At 37.0% G+C, this 13,250-nt stretch overlaps 1 protein-coding gene across 1 annotated transcript in view; it reads left to right on the top strand.

Annotated features, from left to right (window-relative positions):
- Nucleotides 1-10,212: 10,212 nt before the first annotated feature.
- The window catches only part of LOC137627782 (rhythmically expressed gene 2 protein-like), an 86,392-nt gene continuing 83,354 nt past the window's right edge, over nucleotides 10,213-13,250 (top strand). The window contains exon 1 of the mRNA XM_068359102.1: nucleotides 10,213-10,233. The gene's annotated coding sequence lies outside the window, so the exon portion shown is untranslated. The remainder of the gene's footprint in view (nucleotides 10,234-13,250) is intronic.

A 13,250-nucleotide genomic window follows, 5' to 3' on the forward strand; every position in this document is an offset into this window, starting at 1 on the left:
AGCTCGAGAAGATTTTAAAGTCACAAAAAAGCATAAAAAAAAAAACTAACAAATAAAAACAAGGCTCGGCGGTTAGCAACATCATGCGGCAGTGACAAATAATATATAGAGCCGGTTTCATTTCTCACATTTTATTATTCCTACTACAAAATTTCATTTACATATTTCAGAGGTGGAAAATACTCATACAAATCATATGAAGACCATTTAAAACCATTAATTCACCCTCCTACACCACAAGTAGCTAAATACCTTATTTAAAAGGCCCGGGGTAATAGACAGCCTTGAAATATTTTAGCCTACCGTAGCCAGCTAGTATTTTAAGTTGTTTAATTTTATCATCCAACCGCATAAAAGTCGATACATACAGACAAAGCATATCGAGAGAAAAAAAACTAGAACTTAAAATACAAAGCTCTTAAAATAAAGGCTCCAGTATTTAAATAACACAACTGAATATAATTCAAAACCCAGACCGGGCATAACTCCAAGATTGTCATTACACTTACTTAGGTTGTATATCAGAAAACAGCTTAGGCATTGAATTAAACTAAAATGAACTCACCTTTGATGTCATTCTGAAAATTAAAGCGAAATCTCACTGACAGACAATACTTCCAGTGCTTGACCAGAGTTCTTAGCTTTATGGCGAGTTGCTGACCACTCAGATTATGTCTTACCCTTACCAAATACCCATACCATTAATGTCATCATGACTAAACATGGAAGAAAATTTCTTGAATATAATTAAATAAAGGATTATAACTCTCAAATTGTGACTAATAGAATGCAGATAATATGTTTGATTATATATCATATTTATTGGGATTTTCTGTACTTACTTTCATTGGTAGAGTAAATTTATTTCCGTAATTTGAAATCCCCCTAGACATGGATGGTGGTTGTTTACATTTAGCCATATTTTACTTGTTTTGTGAACAAATGATTATGTCATTTCAATTGGAAGTTAAAGTCTCTAAATATTATTATTTTTTAATTCCACATCCAACTTTAGTTGTAGGTAATCTGATAGATATAGTTTTAAATTAAAGAAAATCCAGCTGACGTATGCATTCGCATTCACCAATAGGAGGCAGGACTGTAAGGGTGTGTTTTGGGTGTGTCAACTTATCCCAGCCTATCAGATGCTTTTACACGGCAACGTTACTTTACATTAATTTAATAAAGGGCTGCTTTTCTGGTCCTGTAAAGCAGGAACATCATTTATAAATGTCCAAGATGTGTCGAGACTGCAAATCCCAATGGTTCATGGGCTAGGCAATCAAGGGATGACATGATGAGACTAAGCATCAACTTAGAAGAGATGAAGGTAAATGTACAACAACAGATGTCTGGTTTTATGGATATGATAACTGCTCAATACACTGATATGCGTCAAGAAATTGTTGAGCTGAAAGAGAAACTTATGGAATACGAACAAGAGAACGTGACCAAGACTACATATGCAAGTAAGTTGAAATCAAGAAACACTTTGGTTATAAAATCTACGGAGGAAAATAAGAAGGCTTCAGATATCAAGAAAACTATCATGAAGAAGATAACCCCGAATGTCGAACAGGTCAAAACCTCTAAACAAGGCCACTTGGTAGTTAATTTTGCGGATAAAACTGGGTTAGAAAAAGGCTAAAAATTACTTAGAAGAGGTCAAGAATGACATTAAGGTAGAAGTAGATAAAAAGGATCTATTTGAACCGAAGGTCAAGGTCTGCAATATTGATGAAAATGAAGATGATATAATTGCCAGTATAATGGAGAAGAATGAATGGTTGAATGATATATGTGAAAATGAAGAAGACTTTAAATTGATCAGGAAGTTTAAATCAAGACAAAGCGGTAAATTACACGTCATTATAAAGTGTAGTCCAACTATCAGGAAAGTCTTCCGTAAAAGGGATGATAGAGTATATACCACGCTTGGAGGATGCTGTAAAATCTATGATTCCTACAATGTATTTCAGTGTTATAAATGCCAGGAATTTGGTCATACTGCCGAAAATTGTAGCAAGACTCGGGTATGTGCCAAATGTAGCCAGGATCATCGAACCACGGATTTTACTGTAAATACGCTAAAGTGTCATAACTGCACAGTGAGGAATTACAATGATACGAATCATAAGACATATGACGATAACTGCAAAGTATACAAGGAGGAGCTTACCAGGATAAAAAAAATAGAACCGATCATGGAGTCTAGCCCATTGGTTAAGTGTGGTCTGATAAATATTCAATCGGTTGGGAATAAAACCATAAAGATTAGAAATCTTATTAACGAAGTGGAATTAGATTTATGCTTATTAACGGAAACTTGGTTGCAGGGAAATATTAGTGATAACTCAAAGATTCAGGAGATGACGCCGTGTACTCACGATTTCTACCACGTACCAAGAAAGGACAAAACTTGAGGAGGAGTGGGTGTCTTTGTGTCGAAAACCTTCTCTAGGGTTTCTATCATGAATGAAATAGTATTTGAAACGTTTGAATATATATGTTTAAAATTGACAAGAAACAATAAGGTAGTGAATATAATATCATTATATAGACCACCAGCGAGTAATATGACGAAATTCATTGAAGAATTTAGTATTCTTATGGGTGTGGTGGACGATGTTAAAAATACATTAATTGGTGGAGACTTCAACTGTTGGGTAGATGATGAAAATGATAATAAGGCTAAAGAACTCAAGGAAGTATTTGAGATGTTTAATTTAATAAGTAGTGTTTTGGTATCAAAGTCAGTAGGTGGTCATACACTCGACTTGGTCATATGTGGCAAAGACTCAGACCTAATAAAAAACCTTGAAGTGGAACCAGACTTTGAGATCTCAAAAACACATAAACTCATCACCTTTAATGTTAATATAAATTGCACCAGAGTATTGAAAAAATGGATCACATATAGGGAACGGGAAAATTTTGATGCTGAGAACTTTATTGAAGCTAGTGTAGCGCAAATGTCTTGTGTGAACACACAATGTGAACATATGGTAGACATAGAATGTGTTGGGTGCTATACCAAGAAATACAACGACAATTTTGGAAAAATGTACGATACCATGTGTCCCATAAAGAACAAACAAATAGTGGTACGCGAAAATGTTAGATGGTATAATAGTGAGCTATTCAAGGCAAAAAGACACAGACGTAAGATGGAAGGTAGATGGAAAAGAGCCAAATCCTTACAAGCCAGAAATCTATACAATAAGGCCAGAAATGACTATAACATCCTGTTAGAAAAAACAAAAAGAAAATTCTACAACGGCGAATGTAAAAAACCAATAATATGAAGGACTTTCACAAAAATCTTGATGATTTGATGGGATTAAAGAAAAAATATGTCTTGCCTGATAATGTTTGTGCAGAGAGTTTTGCTATATTCTTTAATGAAAAAATTGATAAAATCTATAGAGTTTTCCCCCAAAATCACTTGGAAGGACAGTCAGCTATGCCAGTGAAGGAGGGAAAGAAGTTAATAAAATTTAAGGAAATAAATATGTGCGACTTGTTAAAGGTTATGAGAGGGATGAAGAATACTTATTGTGGAAACAACCCTTTCCCAATCAGTTCAATAAATGAGGCTCCAAACAAGCAAGTTGTATATAATATTTACCTGAACATAATTAACCTAAGTATATCACAATCCTGTTTTCCTAGCTGTGAAAAAAACTGCGTTGATCAAACCAATTTACAAAGGGAAAGGTGATGTAAACGAGCTAATTTTGTATAGGCCCATTTCAAATTTATCCTACATGTCAAAGCTTATTGAAAAAGTCATAAGTGAGCAATTATGGGCGCATATTGACGAGTTAGAGGTATTCCCGGAAAATCAATCGGCCTACAGAGCTAATCATTCTACAGAAACTACTTTTTGCTCAATAATGAATGATATGATAGGTCTTCTTGATGGGGGAAAGTGTGGAATTTTGATTATGTTAGATCTTAGTGCTGCTTTTGACACTGTTGTGCACGAGTACGTACTTGACGACTTAAAGTCTATTGGAGTGACTGAGGAAGCACTGAAATTTTTGGGAAGTTACTTAGTGAACAGGAAGACTATTGTAGAAGTTTCTGGAAACCGATCCAATGAGAGAATTCTTACGAAGGATGTACCACAGGGTAGTGTTCTGGGCCCTATCTTGTTTAACATATATACTATCAAGCTATCACACATCTTGAAAAAACAAAAAGTGGGTTTTAAACTATATGCAGATGATACTCAGTTTTACCTCTCAATTTCAACAACACAAGATACAAAGAAGAAAATTGATGAGATAATGACTGAAATAAAAACATGGATGCAGAGGAAAAAGCTCAAATTAAATGATGACAAAACAGAATGTATGTTCTTTGGCACAAATGTGGCTTTGAAAAAATACCAGTTAATTCAAAGTATAAAAATTGGTGATGCTGATGTTGGGATTGTGCCTGTTGTGAAAAATTTGGGTGTACTGATAGACTGTAATTTGTCAATGAGGGACCAAATTGTGAACACAGTGAAAGTGTGTAACTATCACCTGAGAAACATAGCATTTACTAGAAAATATTTAACAGAGGGCAGTACAAAAATTTTAGTGATGAGTCATGTAATATCAAGGCTTGATTATTGCAATTCTCTGTACTACAAATTGCCCAATACACTACTAAGAAAGCTTCAAAATGTGCAAAACCGGGCGGCTAGATTGATTAAAGGCATTAAACTAAGGGAGAGAATAACTCCTGCATTGATGGATCTACATTGATTACCTGTTAAGGCTAGAATTGAATTTAAAATTTGCTTGTTGACTCACAAAGCACTTACAAGTGATAAGCCTCAATATCTTCGTGATTGCTTGGTTCCCTACCCTGAAGCTACCAGCGCCGCTGTAAGAGTTAGACATGCTGATGACCCTCATAGACTATTCGAAATTAGTGTGAATCATGCAATAGGAGGAAGAACGTTCAGTTATGCTGCACCGAGACTCTTTAACGACCTTCCACTCGATGTCAAGAACAGCAATAATGTGGCAGCTTTCAAGAAAAACCTGAAGACTTATCTTTTTAGAAAGTGTTATAATAGTGATCTGAAAACTATTAAGCCTGAATACAAATGCTAGCGAAATAACTGATAACGATACAGCGCAAAATATTAATTGGAAAGAAATTTTTTTTTCACGCACCAAGGCCCGCCTGAACAGACCTTTAGTGTTTGGTGGAGGGCGAGAAATAAACCCCTAAAAGTAAGAGTAAAAGTAAAGTACTCTCCACAGGACCTCTTCGGTTATTTTATGATGTCCATTCGGGTGCGTTTAACATTTCACAATTCGTATTGCTCGCTTACTGTTTGATCGTCACTATCAAAACACTCGCAATATAAGTAGGTCTTTAGTTTCCTCTTGAAAGCCTTAATGTCTTCACTTATTCGGGTGTCTCGTGAAAACCTATGTATAAATAGCGTTCATACAAGATATGTGTATTTTTTTTAATGACGTTATGCAAGAAACTCCACCTACATTCACAATTAAGATAAAAATTTTCTAGATGTACTTATATTGATTATTTCAGAATAATTTCTTGCTGTCGCTTGTTTAGTGTATATTTACATATCAATTTTATTAGCAGACTTTTATATCATAATCATTATTATCACCCAAGCTATACAATTTTACTTAGAAATGCAGAATGCCAAGCCAAAGATCTCCAGCAGAACAAAAGCAGCCAAGTGTAGACAGAAATAGAAAAGTAACGAATTAACTATATATGAAAATTAATAAAGAATGTAGAATATGTTAAGATAAGTAACGAAGATAAACAGAGTGCGTCATACCTAAAATATGCAACGAGACTAATGTCAATTTGTTAACCTTTGCAAGAAGTTTGTACTTCGATATTCCATCGATTCAACTGTCTGATCAGGAAGATCATCCTAAAATTTGGTCATAGTTGGAATAAAACTTCTAGAATACTAGTAGTAAGAGGTTGGCCATGGCACCAGCCACCCGTTGAGATACTACCGCTAGAGTGTCACTGTGTGCTTTGACTGGTCAGACAGTACTTCATTTAATCCTTCTCTTTGGTTACGGCTCATTTCCCTTTACTACACATACATAGAATAGTCTACGATTTTCTTTAGATATTCTCTTCTGTCCTCATACACCCGACAACGCTGAGATTACCACACAATTCTTCGCTCATGGGGTTAAATACTGCACTATAATTGGTCAGTGGCGACTTTCCTCTTGATAAGGGTAGAAGAGACTCTTTAGTCATGGCAAGCAGCTCTTCTGGAAGGACACTCCAAAATCAAACCATTGTTCTCTAGTTTTGGTCGGTGTCATAGTCTCTGTACCATGGTCTTTCACTGTCTTGGGGGAGAGTTTTCTTATTTGAGGATACACTCTGGTAGCCTACACTATTCTATATTATTTCTCTTCCTTTTTTTGAAGTTTTAATAGTTTATATATGAAAGATTTATTTCAGTGTTGTTATTGTTTTTAAGATATTTTATTTCAATTGTTAATTACTTTTCTTTTAGTTTATTTATTTCCTTTTATCACTGGGCTATTTTCCCTGTTGGAGCCCTTGGGCTTATATCATCCTACTTTTCCAGCTAGGGTTGTAGCTTAGCTGGTAATACTGCTCGTCATGGTATTAGGAACATAGATTTTCCTGGCAACAGAGACTTAGATTTTCCTGGTATCAAAGACTAAGATTTTCCTGGTATCAGAGACTAAGATTTTCCTTGTATCAGAGACTAAAATTTTCCTGGTGTTAGAGGCAGATTTCCCTGGTAGGTGTATTCTAAAATTGGATTTTCTGGTATCAAAGAATCAGATATACTGGTTTTGAAGACTTCTCTCGTATGAGAGACTTAAATTTTCTTGGCATTATGGACTCAGATTTTTCTGGCATCAGAAACTTAGATTTTCCAGGTATCAAAGACTGTTAGATTTTACTGGTATCAGAGACCAGGGTCTTCCTGGTGTCAAAGACAGTTAAATTTTCCTGGCATTAAACTGATTTTCCCTGTGTCAGAGACTTAGATTTTCTTGGTACCAAACACTGTTAGATTTTCCTAGTTATTTTCCATAGTTTGACCATAGTTCAGATTCAAAAAGAAAATACCCTGAGCATAACAAATCTAAAACAATGACCAGTGCATTTTCGCGCGCGCGCAAAAAAAAAAAAAATAAATAAATAAACTTCGTTAATTGGGTTTTGTATCGAACAAAATGTTTTCAAAGTAGAAATCGTGAACCAGGAACAATAGCGTAGAAGAAATTATACAATGAGCTGCCAATTGGGAACGTCCCTGCCTGACGATCTGCTGGAATGGGGTTCGAGTCGCGCTCAAGGTTGATAGTTTCTTGTAGAGCCTGCAATCTCACCATCCATGTGAGCTAAGGAGGGGGGGGGGGGGGGGGTTGACTCATCCTATAGGTCTACCTGTCGAGTAGGTTTTTTCCCCCCAGTTGCATCTCTGCATTGAATGATCAACTAGGTCCTAGTGCCGGATCATGTGTCCCAAAGCACCCAATAAGATCTTGGGATCTCATTGTGATCCATTGACCCTCATTTCTAACGAGTAAGATGCAGCTTCTCTTGGGATATAAAAACGCCAACTAACGCACACTGGCTCTCAGTCACTTCGATAGTTGCGACGCCATTATGTATTATCAGATGACCCAATTTGTCTTTTCAACAAACATAAAAACTGTGGCTAATGAGAGTCTCTTCTGCTGAGAAGACAGGCCTTAAACCCACCTCCCTCTCCCCCTCCCCTCCCACTCCTACAGCACCTTGTAAATTTCTTACCAACCCCCCACCTACCACTTCATTCCAGTGTTATATAAACCCTAACCCCTTTATCTTCATAGTCCCTCAGGATGAAAAGCATTTATTATGTCCTTTATTGTTATTTATATTATTTTTCTTTCTCTTCTCCCCTGCTTCGCTTTGTCAAGTTTTGCGTTCAGATGAAGGAACGTGACTTTCACGACAATAAGTCAGACCAAAGAAGAGGGAAATAAAAATCGTTGCCTTTTTTCTTAACTTCTCTCGGGAAAATGTAACCTGACCATGATGCCTTTTAGTGTTGTTGTTGTTGAGGAATACTTAAATAACTTAAGATTTGTAGGTGATCTAGTTCTATCTAGGGAATCAGGGGATAAATTGCAAAAGATTATAGAAGATTTGAGAGAGAGAGAGAGAGAGAGAGAGAGAGAGAGAGAGAGAGAGAGAGAGAGAGAGAGAGAGAGAGAGAGAGAGAGAGAGAGAGAGAGAGAGAGCAAAAATGTAGGACTAAATAAATAAGCGTAAATGTAGGATAATTTTTAATTAATACAAATGTAGATAGACAACAAATAAAGGTTATGGATGAACCTCTAAAGATTGTTTATGAATATCATATACTTAGGGTAGACAGTAGGCCTAAGTGTTTCTCCAGGACATGAGACCGAAATTAAAAGAGCGATAAGGTTGGAGAGCTATTTGTAAACAAAATTAAATCATGAAAGTAAGATACCACTTTCTCTAAAATTAAAAGTATTTAACCAGATGGTCCTACCAGTAGGCTATTAACTTATGCATCAGAAACTTGGAGCCTTATCAAAACCTTAGAACATACAACTCAAAGACCAATGGAAAGAATAATAGTGGGAATAACCCTAACAGACAGAAAAAGAATATGGATACGAGAGCAACCTAAGGTAGAGGATATTCTAATAACGTATAAGAAAAAGAAATGGACATGGTCAGGACATATAATGAGGATATTATTATTATTATTATTATTATTATTATTATTATTATTATTATTATTATTATTATTATTACTTGCTAAACTACAACCCTAGTTGGAAAAGCAGGATGCTACATGCCCAAGGGATCCAACAGGAAAAATAGTCAAGTGAGAATAGGAAATAAGGAAATAAACTACAAAAGAAGTAATTAACAATTAAAATTAAATATTTTAAGAACAGTGACGATATTAAAATAAATCTTTCATACATAAACTATAAAAACTTGAAAGGAAAAACAAGAGGAAGAGAAATAAGATAGAACAATGTACCCAAGTGTACCCAAAGACAGTGGAAGACCATGGTACAGAGGTTATGGCACTACCTAAGTCTAGGGAATAATGGTTTGATTTTGGAGTGTCCGTCTCATAGAAGAGCTGCATACTATAGCTAAAGAATCTCTTCTACCCTTACCAAGAGGAAAATAGCCACTGAACAATTACATTGCAGTAGTTAACCCCTTGAGCGAGGAAGAATTGTTTGGTAATCTTAGTGTTGTCAGGTGTATGGGGACAAAGGAGAATATGTAAAGAATATGCCAGACTATTCGATGTCTATGTAAGTACAGGGACAATGAATCGTAACCAGAGAGAAAGTCCAAAAATGTATGCTAAATAGAGAATTGTTGCGGAGTGAACCATGATGGACATTAAATATAACAGAATGGGTCCCTGCAGATTACAAACGAAGCAGGAAAAGGAAAAGACGATGTACTGGCGAGTTAAGAAAATCTGTTGGTATAGACTGGCATTGATTATAACAGAATGGGTCCCTGCAGATTACAAACGAAGCAGAAAAGAGAAGACGATGGGTTGGTGAGCTAAGAAAATGTTGGTATAGACTTAAACAGACGCAAATGGAAGGATATTTCTGAGGCCTTTGTCCTACAGAAAACTATAGCTACGACTGATGATGATGAGTGGCCAATAATCTTTTTTTTTTAGTATTGTGTTACTGTTTAGCATACACGAATCAGCTGTGGGGTAGTATAAATGCTTGCGGACAAAGAATCTTGAAGATTGTGGATTTTATTTTTCCTTGTTTCCTTTTCTCACTGGGCTATTTTCCGTATTGGGGCCCCTGGGCTCATGGCAACTTGCCTTTCCAACTAGGGTTGAAGCTTAGCATTTAATAATAATAATAATAATAATAATAATAATAATAAGTTGTGGACTGGAACCAGTTGCTCCTGTAATTTCTCTGCCAAAACAAGATTCGTTCTCTACAGCAACACATTTTTTTTACGACAAATAGAACTGAATTTATAATTCATTCAGACCAGTTCATTCATTATGAATACATCGTTGTACATAAAAATATTTTAGAAAAAATATTGATATATAAGTTTTTTCGTGGTAATCACTTACCAAATATGCTAAATATCTTAATGTAAACGAGTTCCCAACAACAAAACTTTACTGTAGTGTAGCCGTCAGTACTGGTAAGAACTTTGCATAATTTTATTTATTGTATTAGTATTTGCTTTTGAATGAAGGCAGTTGTAAGAATTTTGAATACTGGCAAAAATTGTCATGGTGTATACCGGTTTAATCTTTTTGGTTACATTTATATATGCCGAAAATTAATTATAATTTTGTTCTGTCGTTAACCTAGCCGAAAATTCTACAGCATTATTTGCTTGAAAACTTTAGAATAAAGGCAGACTACAACTACAAGTAGACAGGTAAATTGTATTCAGAATTGAAAGACGTTCTTGCAGTGTTATTCATTCGATTTGTCATAATGTAGATATAAAAACCAATCGCCATTATTATCGAAAAAAAAAATGTTTATATGGAGTAAAAGTTTTTACCGGTAAGGGCATCTCAGAAATATAGAATAATCGGTAAAGTATGGTAAGTTAACAGAGCTCATTTCCCGATATTATTGTAATATATTACAGGGTAATGTAACTTAAGGAAAAATTACCTATTTCTATTTATAAAGGTCCGTATCTTTCCTGACATGTAAGTAAAGGGGACTGGGATGCGTTGGGCTGTAGCTTTCCCAGTCAGTAAGGACATGGCTAGGAATGTAGTTAGTAGGGACAGGGCGACATCTTTCTTATTACTAGCCCAATCTTTTTTCCTTATGGGGAAGATGTTCTTTACTATGATAATTCCCTTGAAAAAGAGCCGATTTCTGACATTTTTTTACTCGATTTTCGGGCGGTCCAAGGCCTGTTCCCACAAACTGCAAAGGCTCCTAATCTCCATTTTCTCTGCACCTTTCCTTAAAACTACATTCATACTAGTTGATTTCACAACCTAAAATACAGCAAGGTCGTCTAGGCCTGTTTGATAAATTTATATTTGTTCCTACACTTAATATAAACCTTTGACCGTTACTAGAAATAGCCAATGACTTTAGTGAAGCTGGAATGACCATTAAGCTTTTAAAGAGGTAAGGACGGTTGACTGTCAGGTGGCTGGTAGGTCCTTCCAACCCAACAGAAAGCGCTACCTTCATCTAACTGTTTTAATCTTTTGTTTTTCGTTCAGTTTGAATATTGATCTTGCAGTTATGTTCACTGAATTTTAGTGGTAGAAGTAAGGATATGCATAAGAGTTGGCTCGCCACCCTTCTTCCCTTGTGTCTGCCGATTCTGAAGGTGCTAAGTACGTATTACCTGGCTATTGTGTTTTCTGCCCTGCGAAAGTGTTGTCATCGGCCTACACGATTCCAGAGAAAACGGACTTCAAGTCCTTTCTTCCCTCTCTTGTCTTCTCTGCTTCTTCACTTTCAAAGTCCAGCAAGTCTGATCAATAGAAGTTACATACGCGTAACTCCTACCGTTTCTCTCCCCATGAGAGAGACAATGAAAGTTCCAGGAACCTCCATTCTTGTGTGATTGCTGAGAGTTGCCCTTTAGTTGGACAAAACATTGGCACACTCAACCTTATGGATTTTCTGGTTACTTGGAGGAGGTGTTTTCACACTTTTTACTTGTGTGCAGTCTTACAGAGGGAGGAGTGAGGACTGGGAATTGTCCCATTGTGGGAAAAAACATTGGTTCTTTCAACTCAGATTGAGCATAATTACTTCCGGTTGGAAAGGAAAGTTGCCGCCCTCTCTTCTTCCTTCTTGGATGATTCTCTCTCTCTCTCTCTCTCTTTTGGAAGAGGGAGAAACTGTAAGTGCCTTAAGTTTTCTGTACGTGCTGCTATTGCTGCTTCCCCTTCGCCTATTATGAAGTTCCAGTGACAACCTCTGAATCTTTGGATATGAGGCCTGCCGAGGAAGGAGTCACAGAAGCACTGGATGACTGATCTGTCTGACTATTTGAAATCTCAGTCTGGTTCCTCTGCATGGTTTCGAGGAAGGAACAGCGCTGCACTTAACCCCTCCGGAAGCTATTGTGGTATGAAATACACGCTCAGACCTCTATTACCAGTGCCAAATCTTATATGAGACGAGGCACAAATCCTGTTGGTCAGGACACAGAGCCATGCTCTCATCCTTCTCCTACCATGGACATTACTTGGACGCTTCAGTGACACCTTCGCATGCACGAACTTCCAGACGACCACAAGCTGCCCAGATGAGTTCTCCAGAGGTGAATGACTTCTCAGATCAGTCTTCTGGCACTCACAAGCAATGAACCTCTTTTCCACGTGTATGCATAAAGAAGTTTGCTTGTCATTTTCAGTCTTTGCGAGACCATCTTCCTCGTACACGAGCATAATGATCTCCACTCGCCAGCCAGTCTGCAGACAGAACTGTGTGATCTCATAATAATCCTTGGTTGGAGAGGATCCTTGCCAACAACCGTATGAGGAAGATGTGGCCTCTCAGTGCTTGTACAAGTGCTGAAATCGTGTTTGAGAGGTCTCCTGTTTCAACTTCTAATGTTCGACTGAGTTTGAAGATATTGGTTTCCGGAAAACTAGGTCATGGATCGGGTTTCTGTCTTCTTCTTTGAGTGTGGGAAAATCTAAATCAAGGGGTAGTATTAGCCCATCAGCAGATCTTGAGCAATGGTTTCACTGAAGCATGTCGAGAACATCCTGAGGCAGGAGAACGACAACTGTGGATATCCATGTCCTTACCAGCAGTGCTTGTGGTCAGTCTCGTACGAGACCGACCACTTGTAACTGGAGCATAAGTTTTTGTACCTTGTGCAGACAACTTCCCCTTATAATTTGGCTTTGGTACAGCAGTGCTGTACAGTACCTCCAAAACCATGTTGAGGAATCATACTGAGACTCCGGAGAGTCAGACTGAACTGTTGTCCTGTGCATCGCTGACTTCTTACTTGGTAGGCCACACATCTGAAGATTCGGTTGTCATCTCTTGAACTCTGCAACAGGTGAAGGGGAAACAGCAATAACAGTGCAAATCAGAAATATTTTGCACCTACTGCTTAACTCTTTCCCTAAAGAGCGAGAAAGATCGTTCAAGAAGGAAGAAATAGTTTAGCGTCCTTCTTTCTCTTCCCTACTGATAGTGCATATGCTC

The sequence above is a fragment of the Palaemon carinicauda genome, chromosome 35 (genome assembly GCF_036898095.1).
Source record: "Palaemon carinicauda isolate YSFRI2023 chromosome 35, ASM3689809v2, whole genome shotgun sequence".
Taxonomy (NCBI): Eukaryota; Metazoa; Arthropoda; class Malacostraca; order Decapoda; family Palaemonidae; genus Palaemon; species Palaemon carinicauda.